Source organism: Bactrocera tryoni, chromosome 1, assembly GCF_016617805.1.
Source record: "Bactrocera tryoni isolate S06 chromosome 1, CSIRO_BtryS06_freeze2, whole genome shotgun sequence".
Taxonomy (NCBI): Eukaryota; Metazoa; Arthropoda; class Insecta; order Diptera; family Tephritidae; genus Bactrocera; species Bactrocera tryoni.
Genome location: NC_052499.1, coordinates 3,084,816 through 3,107,050, shown reverse-complemented (window position 1 = coordinate 3,107,050; position 22,235 = coordinate 3,084,816). Strand labels below are relative to the sequence as shown.

The window sequence follows — 22,235 nt, the reverse complement described above, 5'->3', positions numbered from 1 at the left end:
CAAAGGGATCAGGGTGACGAGTAGAGTTGAAATCCGGATGTCCGTCTGTCCGTACGTCCGTCTGTCCGTCCGTCCGTCCGTGCAAGCTGTAACTTGAGTAAAAATTGAGATATCATGATGAAACTTGGTACACGTATTTCTTGGCTCCATAAGATGGTTAAGTTCGAAGATGGGCAAACTCGGCCCATGCCACGCCCACAAAATGGCGGAAACCGAAAACCTATAAAGTGTCATAACTAAGCCATAAATAAAGATATTAAAGTGAAATTTGGCACAAAGGATCGCATTAGCAAGGGACATATTAGGAAGTAATTTTTTTGGAAAAGTGGGCGTGGCCCCGCCTCCTACTAAGTTTTTTGTACATATCTCAGAAACTACTATAGCTATGTCAACCAAACTCTATAGAGTCGTTTCCTTTAGGCATTTCCATATACAGTTCAAAAATGGAAGAAATCGGATAATAACCACGCCCACCTCCCATACAAAGGTTATGTTGAAAATCACTTAAAGTGCGTTAACCGACTAACAAAAAACGCCAGAAACACTAAATTTTACGGAAGAAATTGCAGAAGGAAGCTGCACCCAGGCTTTTTTTTTTTTAATTGAAAATGGGCGTGGCCTCGCCCACTTATGGACCAAAAACCAGATCTCAGGAACTACTCTACCGATTTCAATGAAATTCGGTATATAATATTTTCTTAACACCCTGATGACATGTACGAAATATGGGTGAAATCGGTTCATAACCACGCCTTCTTCCAATATAACGCTATTTTGAATTCCATCTGATGCCTTTTCTGTATAATACGAGTATATACATTAGGAACCAATGATGATAGCGGAATAAAACTTTACACAAATACGGTATTTGAAAAGTATGTAAATGACGTATAATGAAAACTCGATTATCACTTTATCAAGCGAGAGTATAAAATGTTCGGTGACACCCGAACTTAGCCCTTCCTTACTTGTTTTTAATTGTGTATGTGCAGGAAATAAAGATTGAAATAAAATCGATAATAGTTATTTTGTTGATCAACACAACAACACACCGAGAAATCGAAAGTATTTATTTGAATCATCTGTATAATGGAGAAGCACATGTAAGCGTAGCACAACAGTATGTCACATCGCATCAGCAGCAGCAACATATTCGTATATCAATGATGTGGTTGTCATGACAGTTTATAGCAGCTGTCGACAATATGCTTGTTGAGGCGCAGTGACAGCAATCGTAAAAACATCAGGTAACTATGACGACAGCATCAAATTGTTGCAGCCTTTTCTGTTTGCTGCTGTTCAGTGAAAGGTGTGTAGTATATCAATTAGTTGGTGGATTAAAAAGGTTTTTGGGTCACTTTTGAACTGGATTTAAATTTAATTGAAAGCGAAAAATTGAAAAAAATACTAAATACTAGTAGATGGTCTAAAAATCTCAAAAATTTATTCGCGTTTTTAAAATGCCTTTCAGCGCAGCACAAAATATCAAATGGATTTAGGTAGAATGGAATTTCATATTAAACCTATTTCACACTAGTTTTTGCTTAAAGTTTAAACTGAATTGAGTTCCAAAAAGACTTGCACATACCTTAGTTATATTCAGTGTGGTGTTTTTTCTAACATAGGAGGAATATTTCGATAAAATATGGGCTTGAAAATAGTAAGACTTTCTAATTTAAGTTTCGTGTTGAAACCAATTCGTCGAAAAATATTTATTTCGATGTTTGTATGACTGTCAGTAATAGCTGAGGAGAAATACACATAAAAATAGTCATTACTTTTTTTTTAAGGCTTGTCTTTCTGAAGTTTATCATTCGGCGATTTGCGAAGCTATTCGTAAAAAGAGGTTAAAAATTATAATGCATTGTTGCATACAGCATTGATTCTTCGTGAGTTTTCCGCCAAATTTTCAACCAGTGTTGCGCCGCAACCACCGCATTCGCCTGGTTTAGCTCCATGTGACTTCTGGCCATTCGGTAAACTTAAACAATGGCTTCGGAGAAACTGTTTTTAGTCAATTGAAATTGATTGGAAATTGACTTTAATAACGGTTTCGAGGATTTGAAAAACCTTTGGCACACGTTTATTGGTGCCAAGGGAGTTTACTTTGAGGGGGATGACTTGGATTTTGTAGAATAAATTAATAATTTTAAAATAATGAACAAAGTCTTAATATAGTTAGCTCATAATAGTAAACTCTACTAGACATCAAACTATTACTAATCCACTTTTGGAATTTTCTGCACTTGAAGATATCCAACAACAGTCAAGCCAAAAATATATTCAACAAGCAACAGCTACAAAAGCTGAGTGGCACAATTCGAATATTTCAAAATAACTTTCCCTCGGCCAGTTTGTTTATGTTTCTGACGTTGAGTATGTATCTAGTGCTTGTCGTCGTTGATAATATTATTGTTGGTGCCGATGTCTCTATATGCACTGTTTTTGTTTTTGTTTTTGCTTGTGTGGCACCTCGTGATGCTTCAGCCTGTCAAGGACTGAGCGAGGCTAGAGTACGCTTAGCTGCATTTGAATAATAGCTATCAAACTTTTTACATGATATTTTTGAGGACAGAACAATGAAGTGAAATGTGATTGCAGTAAAATGAAAGAAATGTTTTTTTGTAAATTTGTGTTGGTTTCCGTAAGTGCTGGTTATACGAAAGGTGATTTTTGAATGAAGTATTTATGAAATTGTTTGATTTTATTGGAAAACTCCCTATTTTAGTATTTGGAGTGAATACCAGCATTTTTGAACATTAACACAATATTTGCTTACAAGCAAGTTAATACCTGGCGTATACGTAACCTTGGCAATTGTGGCAATTAGAATAACGATTTATATGCCTTCAACTCAAAGGAAGTTCACGCGATTTTAAATAGTATTAAATATACTAATTAAACTTTCAGTTAATTATTTTACATTCAAAACTTTGTTACAAATTTATAACAATGCAGCTAAAAAGCGCTCTAAGCTTTTGAGGCGTAATTTTGGCTCGTAATTGTAACGCCGTATAAAATCTATGGCAAATAATGAATAAATACAAAAGTTTCAAAATCATTGTAGAGACAAATATTAAACGTGTGTTATGCACTCATTTGTTGTGGGATTAAGAATTCCGTTACCAATTCTATATGCTTGGCTACAGAAAAAAAAATAATCAGATTTTGGCCGACAAGACAGGACATACCATGCCTTTTGTCTGCACTCCTTGAAGCTTCTAGTGCAGCCATTTCAGGAGCAGGAAGGTCGACTTTTTGGCTTGAATAATGGATTTTTTTACATGAGACGAAAAATTTGTAGCAAAACTAAAAAAACAGAAAATATTTCAACCTGAATGTGACCTTATTTGAAATAGATTACCTTTTGTTCGAAAAATAACCGCAAAATATAAAATTACCAAAAATTACAAAACAAGTAAGGAAAAGCTAAGTTCGGGTAAAATCGAACATTTCCTACTCTTGAAAATTGCAAGGAAAAAGTACATTCAGCTACATAATACCTGTTAATTATATGCGGTTTAGGGCGAGTTTCCACCCGAATTTATGCATTCCAAGCGCTAATATGCACCGTCATAAGAAAAACATGCCCTCCCAATTTTAATAATTATTCACATAGTGGCTGATATATGTATGTGGTATAAAGTCACTCGGAAGTTCGAAAATTCTTATATTAAGCATATGAGGGCTAAATATTGTATTACACTGACATGCTGGCAACAGGAAAGGATCCCATCTGAATTTCAATTATAAATCTCGGTAAAAAGTCAATTATAAGCACTGGATCGAAATATTAAGTATCTAGCGCTTCAACAATTTTCGTTCGATTTAAGCAATTTTTTGTCATAAAGTGGCACACCTTAAATGCATTATTTGTGCAAAAATTTTCCTGATATATATTCTTGATTTGCATACTGGAAGGTTTAAAATATAATTTGAAACGTGTTATATAGGCAGTAGGCGTGGCTGTAGTTTGACTTCCAATACTTTTCGGTTAATGGCGTTTTGTAGGCGTGACCGCGATCCGATTACGCCCATCAATACCAAATCGTATACCAAGTTTCATCAAGATAACTCAATTTTTACTCAAGTTACAGCCTGCACGGCGGACAGACAAACAGTCACCCGGATTTCAACCCGTCTCGTCATCTGGATCATTTCTATATAAATAACCCCATAATTAACTCATCTTTAGGTGAACAAAACTATTATACTCTGCAGCAACATGTTGCAAGAGTTTAAAAACAAGTCAGATTTAAGCTGTTTTTTTTTGTAAGAAGTTTCATATTATTTGTCTGCAGGCAATTGTTAGCTGTTTACCACAATTTACCTGACATCCACGTTATCTCTTCAGTGTTTATGTAAATTGAAATTGCAAAACACAAATAAAAGCAAACACCACAGGCACATTATCGTGCCACTCACGCAGTTATGTATGCTTGTTTGTATGGCTTGCATGAGCAGCTTTGTTGTTATGATAAGCGAAGCCATGTACCCAGCCGGGGTTTATTTCCTACTGTTTTATACATATTATACATACATATTTCTGTGTACATAGAAAATGCGGCAAGTGAAAGTTTTTGACAAATATGAGTTCTTTCTTCCTTGTATTTTTCCGTTTTCTGTCGAAAGAAATGAGGTATCTATGGATGAAAATAGTTGCTCTTTCAATAGTGTGCCTAAAACAATTTAGAACACAAAAAATAGAGATATCAAAACGTTAACTTCGGTAGCTGCGAAACTATAATACCCTACACAAAACTGCAAAAGTTTTCTCACAAGAACTTTGATCTGACGGTTTGTACGCGATATTGACTTGATCTGAAGAATTTCTTCGAAATGAAGATATTTCGTCAAACGAGATAGCTTTGTTTTTGAGTGCTACGAATTTCGTTGCAAACTGGATCCTGTTTCATTCTGCCATGCTTGTAATAATACGTGATAGAACCACATAAGGCACATTTGCTATAAACTATGAATATGCAAGGGAAAATAGCGCGTTTTTTTAAATTCTCATACTTTGGATAAATAAACTAATAGTAAATACGAATATTATTCATAAACAAATAAATAAATCATATAGGAGTATATTTATTAGCAAATATTTTTAAAAGTTACAATAATATTATTCTTTACTCTCGTGGGAAATGCATAAAATTATTGGCTTTTCTTCCATTTTTAATGTTTTAAAAGTAAATATTTTCCATTTGAAAATTCAAGTGTGTGGGCGCATATTTTTTACGAATCAAAACTCACCTAATATTCTTCTTGATTGTTTGTTTTTTATTTTTATTTTTATTTTTTTCTTTTTCAAATACATTAAAATGCAGAAAGCATGTGATAACAGCCGATAGGCATTTCTCTGTCATGGGAATATCTGCATAATGCTTGGCGCTTACACACACACTTTTACAAGCAAGTGAAAAAGCAGCGACCCTGCCAACCACGGCTACCCGCTTGTGGCAAATATTCCAATACAACTACAAAGTTTTTCTCTATACACTAACACCAACGCACATTTTCGGGTTATTTTTTGTTTACCTAAATGCGATGAAAAAAAGTTTCTTTCATTTCTTGATTTATTTGAATGAGTGCGAAGGAGAAAACATTATTGTCAATAGTGACAATAGAAAATCCCAAAAAGGGTAATAAAGACGCATGCCGTTCGTGATCGTACCATCGTAAAGGAGGCTCGTACAACAAGAAGGTAACTAAATGAATTTTTTGTGATTTTTTAACAATATTTTGAAAATAATTACTTCATTTATTTTTATAGCATTGGAAATCAGAAGCGGCAAATATCAATTGTTAAGTAAGTATGTGAAAAAAGTGTGTGTACTTTGAAATTGGACTGCGCAGTCCAATATAATACGCAAAAATAAATACATAAATACATGTACATATGTGCATTTGTATTTTATGCGTTTAAGGCGGCCTGCACAATCCAATATAAAATGTGAAATCAAATGTTTGTTTTATATTTTAAATGATCAAATAATATCTATCTTTTCTTTCAGATGTTATTATTATTTTTATTTAATTATTCTTTCTTTTCAGATTTTATCACTATTTTTATTTAATTAATCTTTGCTTTCAGAGTAAATTCTATTTGTATTTAATATATTTTATTCTTTCAGATAATACTAATCTTTTTTTTTTCATATATTATTATCATTTTATACAATTGATCGTTTTTTCTTTTAGATATTACAAATTCAATGGAGTTATTATTTATTTTCAGGTATTTGTCTTTTATAATATTTTGCCACTCTTTTATTTTCAGGTTTTAATAATTCTTTTCTTTAATTAATCTTTTTTCAGATGAAATTATTTTTTTTTAATTAAATATATTTTTATTTATGGAATGTTAGCGTCAATATATTTAATTACAATTTTATGTAAATATTTATTAATAATAATAAAATTAATAATTTAAAAATTAAAAAGTTTTCTTTGAAATTTTCATAAATTTTTAAAGTAGGAATCAAAAAATGCAGCCCTGCATCAGCTATTTAAAAAGAGAAAATGCAACCCTGCATCAGTCGTCGATTGGGGATATAAGAGCAGGACAGATATACTTTTTTATATGACACTGCTGAATGAGCGCAACAAAGAAGTATGATCACATGTATACGTACGTGAGTGGGTAAAATTGTCGCTCGGCCTATGGCAAAGTACACATGTGTACCCTATGGATTACCCACATTCTTACCCACATTCTTACCCACTGATTATCTGGTTTTTTACCCGCTCATGGTTGGCAGGGGAAGCTTATTTTTGCTAGGCCGCACACTCACTCAATGCTCGTGCAATCTGACGGTGCTTGGCGCTAAGCAAGTTGGGCAGATTCTCATGTTTTTTGCGCAAATACAGTGGGGGAGCCTTCACATAACGGTTAATAACTGGGTTTATGGTATACACAAGCAATACACAAAGCGAGAAGTTTATAAACAAGCAAAGGCATAACAAGGGCAACATGAGCTCTCAGCTATTGAAATTAAGGAAAAAAATCTTATTTTGTTTTCAAGACTCCTTTTGTCAATAAGTTAGAAAACATATGTGTATAACCATATACATATGTACTATAAAGCTGCATCATTATTGAATGACAAAAAGTTTGTATGCCACTCTGCTGGCTTATTTTACTTACAAACATAAAATAAATAAATACTCGTTGATAGCAAGTCGAAGCAGACTTCGGTTATTGTTCAATTTCAAGTTGAAATAGTACAAACAATTTCATATGGCACTTCACTCCAATTTTGTAAATACAAGTTTGAGTCTAACAAGGCAGTGTGTTGTGCTGTCAAGGCTTGCCTGTCTAGTCAGCATAAGCCCTACGTGTTGATATTTCCTGACACAACAAGAAATCATCTTTTTAACGCAAGATAAATAATATTGGTTTGCCAAAAAAAAAAAATACATATGTATGTATGTGTGTATAAAAATCTAAAAATGAAGAAATTTAAATACCAGGTTTTTCATATTATTTCGGGAAAAAATATATAAAGATACATACATATACATATGTATACATATGTATACGAACGTGCGTATGTATAAACTTGAACTCATTAAATACATGTTTATATACATATAAGCTGTTCGCGAAAGTTCTCGCATAAACTTTAGCCACATCGTGCCGTCAAATTGCTTACGTGACCCGATGCTAACACAACTTTGCTAATGATAATCGAAGCAACTGGGAAATAATAATAATAGTTATGTTACAACTAATGACCAGCTAAAAGTTTACAAGTAAAAGTGTGGCTTTTACAACGAAGTAGCATAGTAAATATACATTGTATGTTATATCAATATGTCCACGACAGGTGGGTGACGGTGCGTATGCGTGACTTTGTATATTATAACATTGATGTTCAAGAGTTTGCCTTTGACACGCGTTAACTCAAATTTACGCCATTTATTAGCGAGCTCAATATTACATTGGCAACATATATGTGTGAGATGAAATCTCTTCCGGACGATCTGAGGTCGAGAAAAGGAAAGGGAAGGGCGTTGTTGACTTAGTAAGGACTAAGAATGGCTTATTTCGATTTCCGGTAAAGCAAAAAAACCCTATAGAAAACAAGAAAATTGGTTAGTGTGTGCTTAGAAAGGGTGTAATGTGGTGTAGCCGAACATTATATATTCTTGCAACTAGTAAGGATCGAAGTCGGGGAAATTTCTTCAGGTGCTGGCAAAGTTTTATATTAAAATAATTGAGTAAGCGGAAGTATCGATCCGATTCCATCTATTTTATATACTACTATCATGCTAAATACTAATAAAACTACCCCTGGTTTCAATGAGGTACCAATCTTATATCGTATAAAGTCAACTAAATGTTCGAAAATTCGAATATTAATTATATAAGAGCTAGGTCAAGCTTTCATCCGATTTTATCATTATTATAAGTAAAATACGCTCTCTGATTTTCATTGATATAACTCACATATTGACCGATTAATGCGGTATAAAGTCACCCGGAAGTTCGAAAATATTTTGCATTTATAATATTAATATGGATATATATAACCCTATATTTAGCTCGATTTGTTTTAGATGATGCATTTAACCTTTAGGTGAACAAAAGTATTATATTCTGTAGCAACATGATGCAAGAGTGTAAAAAGTTATATGGCAATGATGTGGGTAATAGAAAAGTCTATGTTTCAAAAATGTATTTCGGTAAAAGCAGCAGCAGAGTTTCCAAACTTTTGGCTTCTTTTTGGTTTTCTTCGCTTCGAAAAGCTTTTATGTAACCGGACTCATTCAAAAGCATAAGTATATTAAAATTGTCTGTTAAACGAAAAGTCGGAAACAAACTAAAAAATTGTACGCAAACCACCACTAGTTTACTCTTTACCGAACCTCTTCTATTAACTGGTGTATATGAACATAGAGAGCTTTATAAAGAGTAGGAAAAGGTGTGTTGATACTCTTTTGTCATTTTTTAAATCTGAAATTTATACGCATATATCAATACAGTAAGTTTACTAATTGTTTAAAAATGTTTACGCACATAAAAAAATCCATTTAAAAAATATTTGCAAATATACTACTCGAGTTTAAAGTTACAGTGAATGCTTCAACCATTTACGCATGGGAAAGTAATTTAATTAATTTGTAAGTACTTTACCGCTATTATTATTTTAATTTTTTTATGTAAATCTGCAAAATAATAGTGATTTTAATCAAAATATTTCGAAACAACACATCAACATGGAAAGCAAAACAAGAAGCCAACAGCACCAAGTTGATGGACAACCGCCTTTATAGAAAACTTTACAAAGAGGAAACAGAAAGGAAGTCAGTATCTCAAGCGCCAGGGGCACACCATTAATGTTAGTGTCTTGGGCTCGACAGCTACTTTTCTTCTTGTTGCTAAAAAGCGCTATACTCGCTTCTAAAGACTGCGTGAATTCAAAAAAGCCCAATAGTCGTTTATTCCAGGGTTGCCTCTCATTTCAAAGGCTCAAGTTAACGATCAGGCGATTGAAAAGGGAGAAATTGTAGTAAAATATGTATATGTATGTAAGAAGGTAGTAGGCAAATTTTAACATGCAAAAAAGTTGTTTCCAGAAAAACGTGTTTGAAATTTAACTCGCCCTGGGCCTGACCTGAGAGCTACTCACTTATTTTCATTTAAAATTCTATGAACATGTTTCTCAATAGTTTTACCAATTTGTAAAATGAGAGGAAAATTACTTTCCGAATCATCCAAGTCTATTTTTAGGAGTTCCACCGTTAAATTTTTTGCAATAAACCACACATACGAAGCTAAGTGTTTATTCTCTATTTCCTCACAGATTAACTACTTGCATTTAAATTTAAGCTTTTCGCTTAACCGGTTTTCTTTAATTTCATCATGTAGCACACATAAAATTGTTAGCTAAATCCTATTTGGTTGTATTAGTGCATACGTACATACATACAATGCTTAGGTGACGTTATTAGCACAGGTGGCAAGATGGCAAGGTGACAAGGCGGCGAGTTTAAGCAGAATCGTTTAACATAACACACATACACTTATGCAAAGTGCTTGGTGTGCAACTAAATGACGGAAAGTGGAAGCTTACAAAGATCTGTTATTACATATTGCCCGTAACTTTGCTTTTTTACACATACTGCATGTTATTTGACGCGCTCAAGGCAAGCATATAAAGTTTTGCTAATTCGTCTTCCTCGCCTGTGTTAGTAGCTGGCACGATGTTGAGCAATTTCCAGAAGCAGAAAAGTTTTCAAGTAATAAACTGATAGCCGAAATTCAGCAAGTTTTGTTGTAATTAAGCAGTCGTGTGTATTTAAGTTGCAAGGTGAGCGCTTTTCAGAGCAATTGAATGAAATCGTGTAGATGTTTTGGCGTGTTGCTGCAACGCAACTTCCCGCACTGGTTGCTACTATAATGAGCAATAAACAAATTATGTAAATTATTGTTAACGAGAAAGAAAGAATTTATGAAAGAATGTCTGGAAGTTCATTCACACTTTCCAGCGTCAAATTATGTTGTTTCTGTGTATTGCGGGTAGCTCTGGGAGGTAGCATTAAGATTTCTATCAGAAATATATTTATAGCTTTGCGATTGCTGAGGTCTGCTGTTGACATACTGTGGCATTCCTAGTTCCGTGATGACATTTGTTACAAATTATGCTCTTTATTAATATGGTTTTCTGTTGAAAATCAACTCAAACTGAGGAATTGAATTCATAAAAATTATAACGTGTGCACTAGCGATGAAAACAGTTTTGAATAAACAGCTGTATAGATCTTTTCCATCAAGACACATTTTTCAACTTGCTGAGTTTTGTCCAGTAAAGGCATTACTGTTCAGGTTTTCCTCAAAACTGAAGGAAGAGATAACGTTCCCCACGCAAATTATGCGCTACATTTTGTCTCTTCTTCTCATTTTCAATGGTCTAAGTGCTGCATGGTTCCGCTGGGAAGACGTCAGAAGCCTATCTTAATTTCATTAGAGATTTTGGTGATCAAATCATATTTAAGCTTATGTCAAGGCTTTTAACTTATTCTGCAGACTAAAACCAAATGAGTTTTGTCACACCTTTCCTACTGACATAGTCCGTAGCATTGGTTAAGACAGCATATCATCCACCTATGTAGTTTTTCACAAATTTCTCATAGGCATGTGGTCTAACCATCATTTGCTATGCAAATACGACTATGTACTGGAGTATGTTGCTGTAGCTTGTAATTCCGACAAAAGCCACACACGCATGCCATTTATTACAAACCCTTTGGTGTAAATTTATTTAATTATAGAATCGACTACTCGCCAGAATGATAGAAACCGGTGGAGGCATTTACTTGCTTGAACAATTTAAATGCTCATTTTCACAATACTAAATATCTGTAATTTGCCTACATTGGTATTGATTCACAAATAACATTATGTGTGTTTTCTGAGAACATTCGCATTTCAGAATTAATTAATGTGGTTTGCGGTCTTTGTGGTTACCGTTAGTAGAATCTAAGTTAGTAGAACGGTTCACACGTACTTGGGTAGGTGCTTATATGTGCATAATTTTAGGTCAACAAAGACATGCCGGAAAATATACGGAAGGTGAAGAAAAGGATATTTCAGGGATCTGTCAAACAATAAAATTTCCTAAAATTCGCGTAATAAGTTTATACCAATTGCCTTCACTCCAGTCGAAATGCCAAGTGAAATAGTTTTCATTTCGATTCAGCAAACATTTTCTTAAGTTTCATTTTCATACCTCTACTCCTTAGTCTCCTATTGCTTGAATAACAATTTTTTAAACTCTTTATCAGCGCATATTTCCTTGAAGTGAACGTCTTTATATATACATATTCAACTACTAAATAGTACCTTGCGCAAATGCTGCACATACACACAGACGGATATACATATGTATTCAACCAATATTTGCGCATCGTATATAAAGCATGATATTGGCTCGAGAGTGAGAAAGCCGGCTGTTTGGATATCTTATCCTGTAGGTATTGACAGCTTCAAGCGTAAACAGACTTAAATACATAAGTAAATAAAGGGTTACCAGTAAAAATATATAGCTGCTTGCAGAATAAAAAATTGTAATTTAAAGAAAAAACTTAGGTTCTTAAGTATATTTTTGAAATCTGTGCTGAACTGGAAAAGTGGTGAAATTCCCGGAAAAGATGCTGAACCCAGTTTATTATTTGCTCCGGCGTTACTGTGAGTCCAACAAGCGTAATCGGTAGATATGTTGTTAGAATGAATTAATAGAATCTGATGATCTGATCTTGGTTGTGAAGTATTATTGAGTTAAGCATGGCTGTCAAATATAATAAATACAAATAAGTGTGACATACTAAAGATTCTTCTTAAGAAATATTTTAAGTCTTGTTGTTCTATTAGGAGTATTCAATTATTATTTCGAAGTAAACAGAAAAAAATTACGAAAAATTCTATATAAGTTGGCATTTGAATACATTTTCGCAATCAAATCACGTGACCTATATTATCTTGATAAGTTTGGGTAGAATAAGATAAGATAAATAGATGAGGATTGCACCGCGACTTCAGGTCTATTGTGCTTCCTCCTAAGTCACAACGACCCACCTAGCTCTAGCATATTAGTAGTTGTTCTGTAGTTTCTGGCTTCCTGTCGCAGAAGAGGCATTTTGCAGAAGAAGCTAGGCTCTTGTTATATAAGTGCTTTGAGTTTGTCCTTAGGAAGGTTAGCTACATATTTAAATCTGCTGAGGTTGTAACCCCTCTTAGCAACTTGACATGGCACATGCCTTGGAGTTGTTGCCATTACCTCTCTCTGCATACTCATTCTTCGTAGCGGAGCAGCTTCTTTATGGTATGAGAATGCAGCATGAGAAAGGGTTTAGTTCCTACCATGTTAATGGATGCTACGGAGAAAGCGAGCTCATCAGCCGGTTCATTCTCAGCTATATCTTTGTGACCGGACACCCAGAGGAGGTGCACTTGATTACATTCCGATAGACAGAAGTTTGGGTACCCAAAATTTTCGTTTTTATTGAGTTAATTCGAATTTTCATTATAAATATTCATGATTTTAAGTATTATTTATTTTTAAGTCTTTGCAAAATAATTTATCAAAATCTAATAATATAAGAAGTATCTACCGACCGCTAAAAACAAACCGCTTTTGCAGTTAAAGTATATAGTGAATTATTAGGTTCTGGTGTTAGTTGGCAATAATAGTTAACATAAATATTGAGAGATTTCTTGAGCCCAATTTCGATTGTAATTTTCCAGATTGCTGAGATAGTGGTGGCGTGGATGTGTCTGACCGTAAAAGTAAAAAAAAAACAGGAAAAATCTTCGCAAACTTCGGTTGCACTGAAGCATTAATACCCTTTAAAAATATAAAAGATTCGTTAAAAGCAATTAATTTTGTTCGGTCAGCACCATGTCAAATTTGGTAAAAATATGTCTTTAAATTAGAAAGAATCTATATAAGCGCTTAACATATAAGCAGCTTCTTATGGAATGAGTGTGTTTTAGTGTGTCTATTCCATCTACCATCCAATAATATGTATGTATGTATAGGAAAGACATCTCAATACTATATTCTAGTTTGAAACCATAATAAACGCACTTTGTTTTTTCCACCGTGATCTTGAAAATTATACTTACCACAAATACGAGCATATGTATACATAAATACATAAATATAACATTAAAATTTTCCGGATGGCCCTCTAAAAGCCAGTGTTTTTGTCGATGGTTTTGTTTTCGATGTGTGCAATGAAAAACCTTGGCATATTTAAATGCTGTTCAAGCTAAGCTGTTAGGCCTGGTGGAAGTTGGCTAAATCGGCTTGTCTACATTTTTCTTTCATCCAACTGACCTTTTGCGGTTAAATGACTTTGCACGATTATTTTCGTAAGTTTTCGAATAAAAGGATTTTATGGAAGGAGCTGACTATAGCTGACCACGAACTTGCCACACTGATATATATATACATAAACGTATTAGTAGGCGTACAATATACATAACTACAAACACGTGTGCAGTAAAGTTTGCAAAACCAAATAAAGTACACGGTTACATTGAATATTTAAAGCTTTCGAGTTTATTTTTTGTTGACGTTTTCATTTTCGACTTTTTATTTTGACGCGACCTTAATTAGCTTTAAGTTAGCTTTTATGGAAGTTAGTTTTATGCTTTTTGAATGGCCGTTTGTTGTTTTGCATTTAGCGCCGTTCTTGCTTGCTGCTTGTTTTATCGCGTAAAATCGTATATCATTGCAACTTTTCAACGAATCGCAGAAATGCAATGATGCCATTGAAAGTTTCGAAAAGCTATTAAATGTTGCTGTCCCCACTGACCTTCGAACTTTTCAGAAAGTTAAAGTTGTTTTAAGAAAGTAAAAACTTCATTACTTGTCACGCTTGTATAGTATTCCCACTAGGATGAAGCCAAATTAAAATTATTTATAAGCGATGCGATATTTATTTGATAAATTTGTGTTGGATTTTTGGTTGGCTAGTTCCAAAGAGAGACCGTCGGCGGTCGTCCTTGGGTATTAAATATACCCATTCTGTGGTGGTAACCAAATTCATCCGTATCCAGTAAATCAATAGACTTGGTTAGAAATCCGATTTTTCCCACATTTAACTGCCTAATCATTCTTATGGTGGAGCATTGAGAGCAGGAGAATATGTCCCCTCTTATACGGCAGACGGGCATTTGCATAGATAATGTTCCAGCGTTCCAGCGTTCCACCGACTCTACCTTTTCTATTTTCCTTTGTCTACAAGTAGGATCTTTTTGGTCTGTGCACCTTCACTACTATCCTAAAGTATCCTTGTAGTATGTCCTGTGGTGCTTATGTTCCAAGACATGATGTGTTTCTCTAGGGTCCATTGTATCAAACAACCCTTGAAGGAGCAAAATGGCCTGAGGCAGCTTCTGTTCACAATTTCAGCCTGAAGTGCCGTCATTTAGTTTTACGGCATTATTGAAGAGAACAATATTTGGTTGTTATAATTAAGTCTTTTGCTAATTTTTGTCTGTTCTTTGGTGCTAAGTAAGTCTATGAGTATGATGCTAAGTTTGGGTGAAGTTGTCTTGAAATTAGGTTTACTGTTAGTTAGTGCTGCCACATATATTGTATTTCATTGGAATATTTATGTCTGAATAACAAATATTCCTCTGATTATTGTCTATCAAGATCACATATTTTGCTAAATTTATTTAAAAATTTTCATACTAATTACGAATTCGGTTACTCGCGTTTTTACGTAAGTGTACAAGGCTTATTCCTTCGCTTATAATCCCTTTAGAACAATTATTTTCAGAAATGCTATCGGTTGTTTACAGCAAACTTTTCGAGTGATGGAAAACATTGCAGCTTCCTAGAAATAGCAAACTGGCATTGTAACTGAAGGCAATCTCGCTAAACTTACAGAATGAAGCTATACAAAATTTATCATTTTGTAATTGTTTTGCCTGGAAATTTCGACACTCGCTAATTGGAATGGAATGTACATATGTATAAGTTTTTTCTTAAAGACACATTTTCGCGTGTTTTCAAAGGTACACATATACAATTAAATGTAATCAAGGTTAACAAGTATATAATATCTGCATATATTTATTTATTTGGCTGAAATACTGATACCGGCAATATAGCTAGAATTGATTTCTTAATGAAATGAAAATCAGGAACTCGAATTCCTACTTAATATGTATTTATTCCCATTAGAGGAATGTAATGAAAATCGAGTCGCTTAACTTCATCCTACCCTAACACACTCAAATGCCAAGCGTTTGCGTCATTAAATTCAGCTTTACATAAAATGTTTCTGAAGGGTATGTACAACTACACTTTCATTGAGAGTATTCTTGTATAATTTTTGTACTCTCGTAACATGTCTCCAGATCGTTTGTGTGCTGTGTGACCGTAAGAAGAAGAGAAAAAAATGAGAAAATTTTGAGGTAAATTTTCTATCTAAATTTACCTCATAATGTCCCCCTTTTTTGACATTTTCAATGGACAGTATACTCAGTATTACTGCTGCAAAAGCGGTGAGAGTAGCATCAAACCATCAATGAGCCGAATCTGGCAGTAAAAGTTCGAGAAAACCTAAACAGACTTACCACTTTTAAATTTTTGTTAAATCAATTGTTTCTCTAAAAAAATTTTCTTAAAATTTTCTCACCAATTCGCAATTACATTTGTATGCATATATGTATGCCAACTTTACTTCTCTTGATGCCATTTGCCCTTATATATACAAGTATGTCTTCTGTACTTATCATTGACTTTCGAAACTTTCCACTTGCAGAATCAGTAATTTTATTAGTCACTTCTAATTGCATCCTGTTTTCAGTGTCAGTGTATTGCAATACTTCCTGCCACTCGTTATATTGAACTTGGTATGCTTCCTCTTGCACAGGAAAATAGTTAACAAACGGAAAAAATTACGCTAAACAATTTAGATTGAAAATCGAAATAAAATTTTGGTGTCAGACAATTTTTCTTGATGTGAAATACATACATTATTTATTCTTACGTTATTTTTGGAGGAAATAAGAGAGCTTTTAGTTATTATGTAGATAGACGAAAGAAACTATTTGGTTTCCTCATCTGATTTTGCTCTAAATAAACTTTTAGTTTTTTGAACTGATATGCTAGAAGTATTCACGGATATTTCATTACATTTTCCTATTAAAAATGTACATGTTAACCCAAGTTAACCAATTGCATTCTATAGAAGAAAGTGGAGCATACCGAAATGGAAAATTTATAAATAATTAAATAATATTTTTATTTCAGTTTTATTTGAGTATAATACTCCAAGTGATGCATACTCGTACCAGTTTGGTTGTTTGTTTTTATTTATTCTATTTATTTGTGCTATGTATTTTCTTCAAAAAAATGTAGAACAGTATATACAAGTAGTCCTTTCCAATGCATGTAGTAGCAGACGGATATGGATACCTCACTAAAGTGAACTTTAACAACAGCCCTAAATAAAAATTTGAGAGTGCTTCGAGAATACAGACACTTTTTTCAAAGGTTAAGTGCAATGAGCTTACGGTTTCAGAATAATTCTGTTATTAATTAAGAATTCAGCACAACATTTAGCAAAGCGCCCAAGGCATATACTTTACTCATAATCCACTGTAGTCAGTATTTTCTTTCGATTTCAGGATTTCCAGAAATGTTATCAGTTGTGTAGTTTATGCAGGGTTGTCTGTTAATGCAGTTTCCTAGAATAATATTCTGCTCAAGCAAATGTGGTGCATGTAGTGTAGAGTAATGCATAACTGCTTTCTAATTGGTATTAATGAATATGTCACTCTCTATTTTCCAGTTAAAACATCCCAGATGAAATTCTGAATATATGCATATGTACAAATACCAGTTTCCACAAAATCAATTTGTGTTGGTGAGAAATATTAAATGTGTCGCATTTTATAAAACGATTGATGTGTGGTTATGGTCTAGACTAAACATTCCCTTCACACTTCAATTGCCATTAACGCCCAATTATGGTTTACTAATTGCAGGATAAATTTTTTTTACTTTTCAGTTCGATGAATAACCGTTTGATTGGAAGCGATAATTTAAGCAATCAAGTGATTAAATATTGCATGTGAATGGTAAACACGTGACACTCCAATAGCAATTGAGTTGATTCAATTACATTTCGATAGATATGTGTAAACTGTTTGTGAGTGTTGACATTCTGCATGGAAAAATACAAAATTAATGCTTCAATTTTCTGCCGATTGGTAAATATGGAAATATGGACATTTTTCAAATAATTATTTTGTTCAAACTGGGCTTAGTATTGAATTTAGAATATAGTGAGGTATGAAGGCTAGCTGAAAAATTTGCAAACAGCAAATTTTCATTTCATTTTAAAATATAATTGCTATAGAGAATGGTACGTCGCTTGCAGTAAATTTTCGAAGTTCATTGTAATATTTCTTTTCTTCAGAAGTGGTTTAATTAATGTCCGCAATATATTGTGAAGTAAATCGAATTTCGATTCAGGCAATTTTCCATCCTTTACATAGATTTGGGACCACCCATTTCCTCCACCGTTTCATTGCAAGCTGGGCTACAATATTTAATACGGTCTGCTCTTGTCAAAAATATTATATGTAGAAGCAAAAACATAGCGAACTAGATGCAATCTACGGAAGTAAGAAGATATATTAGCGCATAAAGTACTGTGTTGAAGTACTTTCTTAAAGTTTCCAAGTTTCGTTACAAGGATTGTAGAAAAATTCTACTGTTGCTATTGACTTCAATGCCAGATATCTGTCAAAAATCGGAGTAGAAAGATTATTGATTCTAAGGAGTTAGGTCTTGATTTGCAATATACTTACTAGTTATTAAAAGAGTATTTTCCGAAAAAGAAAGAATTTCTCAATCAAAAATCAAAAAAGCATAAATATTCACATGTGTTACATGACGCTTTAGCACTAGGCTTCGCCGTAAGTGTAGGCTGTATAGTGGAATAGCTGGTGTAGCTTGTTACTTTCTAGCTTGGACGATGCAAAAAAACCTGGCCTGTCAGCAGAGCTATTTGTGCAATGAGCAATGGAACAATTGTCCATTTTGGTTCAAGCGCTAGGCGTAGAAATCTTAATTTGTCAGTTATACAGTATACTTAATCAGCCTCGCTAATTTGATTTTGTTGGAGTCATGGTGGAGACAACATAGTAAATTTGGTCTATTAAGAAGGTCACAAGAGTTAGAAATAAGTTTTCGAATTTAAATTGAAGCAGAAGTCTAATTCTAATTAACTTTAGCACCACATTTATTGTGGGCATTTTAGAATGCTACGCCAAAAACGTTTCTTGGAAATTACCTCCTCACTTCCTCACACATACAAAATTCATGTTTGCCGTAACTGCCGGAGACTTCATAATATAATAATAAGGTTTAAATGCTGCAGGCATTTCCATCCATAAACTCTTATTTGCTCACTATATAGGCCGATCAGGTGCCAAAGTGCCACAATTCACAGCCACTTAAAATGCACACACACGCGCACACTGGCGTATGTATGGTATGTAAACAAGTGGTATGCTGTAGCTGTAACAAGTTTCATAAAAAATTTCGCAATTTTCGTAGATTTACTGATTTAATATGCATGAATATTCACATTTGCGCACACGCATATACACACATACTTACACACGCGCAGATTTCGCACCGATTTTTGATTGTGTGAGAACAAAAATGAAAGTGAAATGCCTTTTCACACATACACATAACGGTATATATACACATTGTGAGCGCCGGAGGACAGACGCCGGTAGGTAGACGAGCTGGGACAGAAATGTTAAGTGCTTGGCGTAAATTCGATTTTCCATCGAAGCATTAGCAAGGCACTTAACATATACAGCTCTACATATTGACAGCATAGCTCCATGCACCAGTTCCATGCAGCAGCGCCATAACTTAGTTGTATGCATGGTGAGCATAAGCGGATGTTTTCTTATCGGCGATGCACATACACACATAATCCTCATACATACATATGTATGTGTAACTGGTCCACGGAAAAGTTTCACGCATTAAATGACTAAAAGATGGATGTATTTTTATTTGGGTAACTTTGAGGATTCAGCGAGTGCGGGCGTGTGTGAGAAAGCTGTTATATTAATGAGTTTTACGCAGGTGGCTATTGAGTGGAAATTAAAACTTCATAACCTAGCAGGTGTTGTGAAAGCATCGCTTTTTATATATTTGCGCATATAGTATAATATATACTTATCTCAAGTCGTAGAATCGTTTGCTAAACTCTTTTCTTGGATTTTACCTGTTTTCAGATTTATGCCAGTGAATTGTTCGATTCGACATTCTTCAATTGTACCAATTTTAAGATAATTTACATGGTAGGCCTTATGGTTAGAGCTTAGGCTGCAGACATGAAGCTTGCCAGTTACCTAGCTTAGAATCTACATAAAACTACTTTTGCAAGGTGCGTTCCAAAGTAAACAGGACTTAAAAAAACAGAATAAATAGTTTTTTCGGCAAAATCAATTTATTTTATTCAAAGTAGTTTCCTTCTGCTTCAATACAGCTTTTTGCACAGTCCAAAAGCATATGGAACGAGTGTTTTAGCTCGTTGGCCGGTATGACCGCCAGTATGCCGGTGCAAGCCTTTTGAATGGCCTCTACGTCTGCACAACGCTTTCATTTCATGGGCAAATGCATTTTTCCGAAAAGGCAGAAGTCGCACGGTGCCATATCAGGTGAAAACGGGGAGTGGTTAATGGTTAAAATGTGCTTTTTGGTCAAATAATCGGTCACAAGCGTCGATCGAATGTGGGATTCTGAGCAGTTTTTGGTCGTCAGTCAATTTGTGTGTAACAAACCGTGCACACACCTTTCGTAAGCCCAAATATTCAGTCAGAATGCGATAAATTGATATTTTGGAGATGTTCAATTCTATGAATTTCAATGATGATTTCGGCTAAGTTTTGATGATCCAATTCCATTTCCAAGCATCTCAACGATGATTTTGGCTGACTTTTGATGAATTCACGCACAGTTTCAATGGAATTTCCGGTGATCACGGATTTTGATTGGCCCACATGTTGATCGTTATTTATGTCTTCACGACCTCTTTGAAAACGTTGAAATCACTCGTGCACTCTGCTACGCGATAGGCAATCATCGCCATAAAATTGTTTCATCAATTCAAACGTTTCAGTAAAAGTTGTACTACAAAATTTAATGTTGGCTCTCTGTTCAAAGCTGATTTTCGCTCCGATAACACAAACATACTGACACTTAAAACGCAATAACTTCACTTTCAATTAATGAAATGTCTTGAAATTCTCAATGGATAATCGATAAAGATAGCAGATTCTAACGCACCAGTCGACATGTTGATGGCGCCACCGGGGGGTGCTAGATTCAAAAAGTCCTGATTACTTTGGAAAGCTCCTTGTAGATAATATGTATTGGTTTCTTGTTATACTATGATGGTCATGAGCCCGAATCGGGCGATGCAAAATCGAATTTTTCGAAAAAACTGTCTTTGTGTTCTTCATCGCTATTTATGGTAAGCAGCAAATTATAGAAAACATCATTTTCTGTAGAATTCATGGTTTTGTTAAAGAAATAAAAATACATGAAAAATGGTATTTATTTAGGATCTTAAAATGGTTAGCTTTAGAGGAATATACGTATGTATACACATATATACAAATACAAATATTTACATAGAGTGTATGCTTGGATAAAAAATATGTATGTTATTTCCCATGATGATTGTAAAATTGTATCTTTTATAAGCCGCTTATGCGCATAAATTTGTAAGGGCTATACTTGTATTGACATATATGTATATTTGTCGCAAACGCAAAAAAAATAACATTTTTTCTCTTGTAGATATCTAATTTGAAACGTTGCGTTGAATACCTTTCCGAAGTATTTAAATCGTTTTTTCCACGTTTCTACATCTCAACAATATAAAAAACCTTGGTCTAGCCCTTTATAGCTCGCTAGAACAAAGCACGAATCCCTTGAAAGCGGAAAATATATGACAAAAATAAATTATCATTAACAGCGTTATTACGAGTTGAATTATTAGTTGCGTGTAACGGTATTTACTGCTCTAGTAGACACGGCATAAGAAGAAGAAGAAGTAGGTGCGGACAAATAAAATGTAATTAATATGTTGAGTAGCAGCATTTTTTATTAAAAAGTGACGTGACAAAAAACCGTTACAAATGCACATATGTACAAATATATACATATGTCTGTAAGCATGTGTTTTTTGCGGTTTTGCTAGGCTGCTTGACATGACATTTTATCGAGAAGGCAAGCTTTAGCAAAATAATAAACGAGGTTACTGGTTAGCGGCTCAACCGGTAGGCGTTGACGTTACGTAATTAGGGTAGCGAGTGCCGTTTAATTGAGATTTTTTAATAACATATAACACTATTTAATGCGTAGATAGGTAAGTATATGTAAAATGCTTGTAAAAGCTTGGTTTGTAAAAACATAAAAAGAGACTTCAATATTTGAAGGCATTTCGCTTCCACATCCATTCTTAGGAGTTTTTGATACCATAAATGATGAGTGGCCTAAGTGTTATACTATAATGTCTGAGCGATACCTAGCCTTTAGTACCGAACTACTCATATTGAACATAATTCTGATACATTCTTTAGAAAGCTTTATACCATAAAAAGCCCTACATTATTTAAATTAAAAAAGCGATAGTTTTTATTTTTATCATAATTAATTTACCTT

General features: G+C 34.0%; 1 protein-coding gene across 3 annotated transcripts in view; it reads right to left on the bottom strand.

Moving 5' to 3' along the window:
- The window catches only part of LOC120782866 (diacylglycerol kinase eta), a 70,880-nt gene that overhangs the window by 26,241 nt on the left and 22,404 nt on the right, over window positions 1-22,235 (bottom strand). The gene's annotated exons all lie outside the window — the stretch shown is intronic.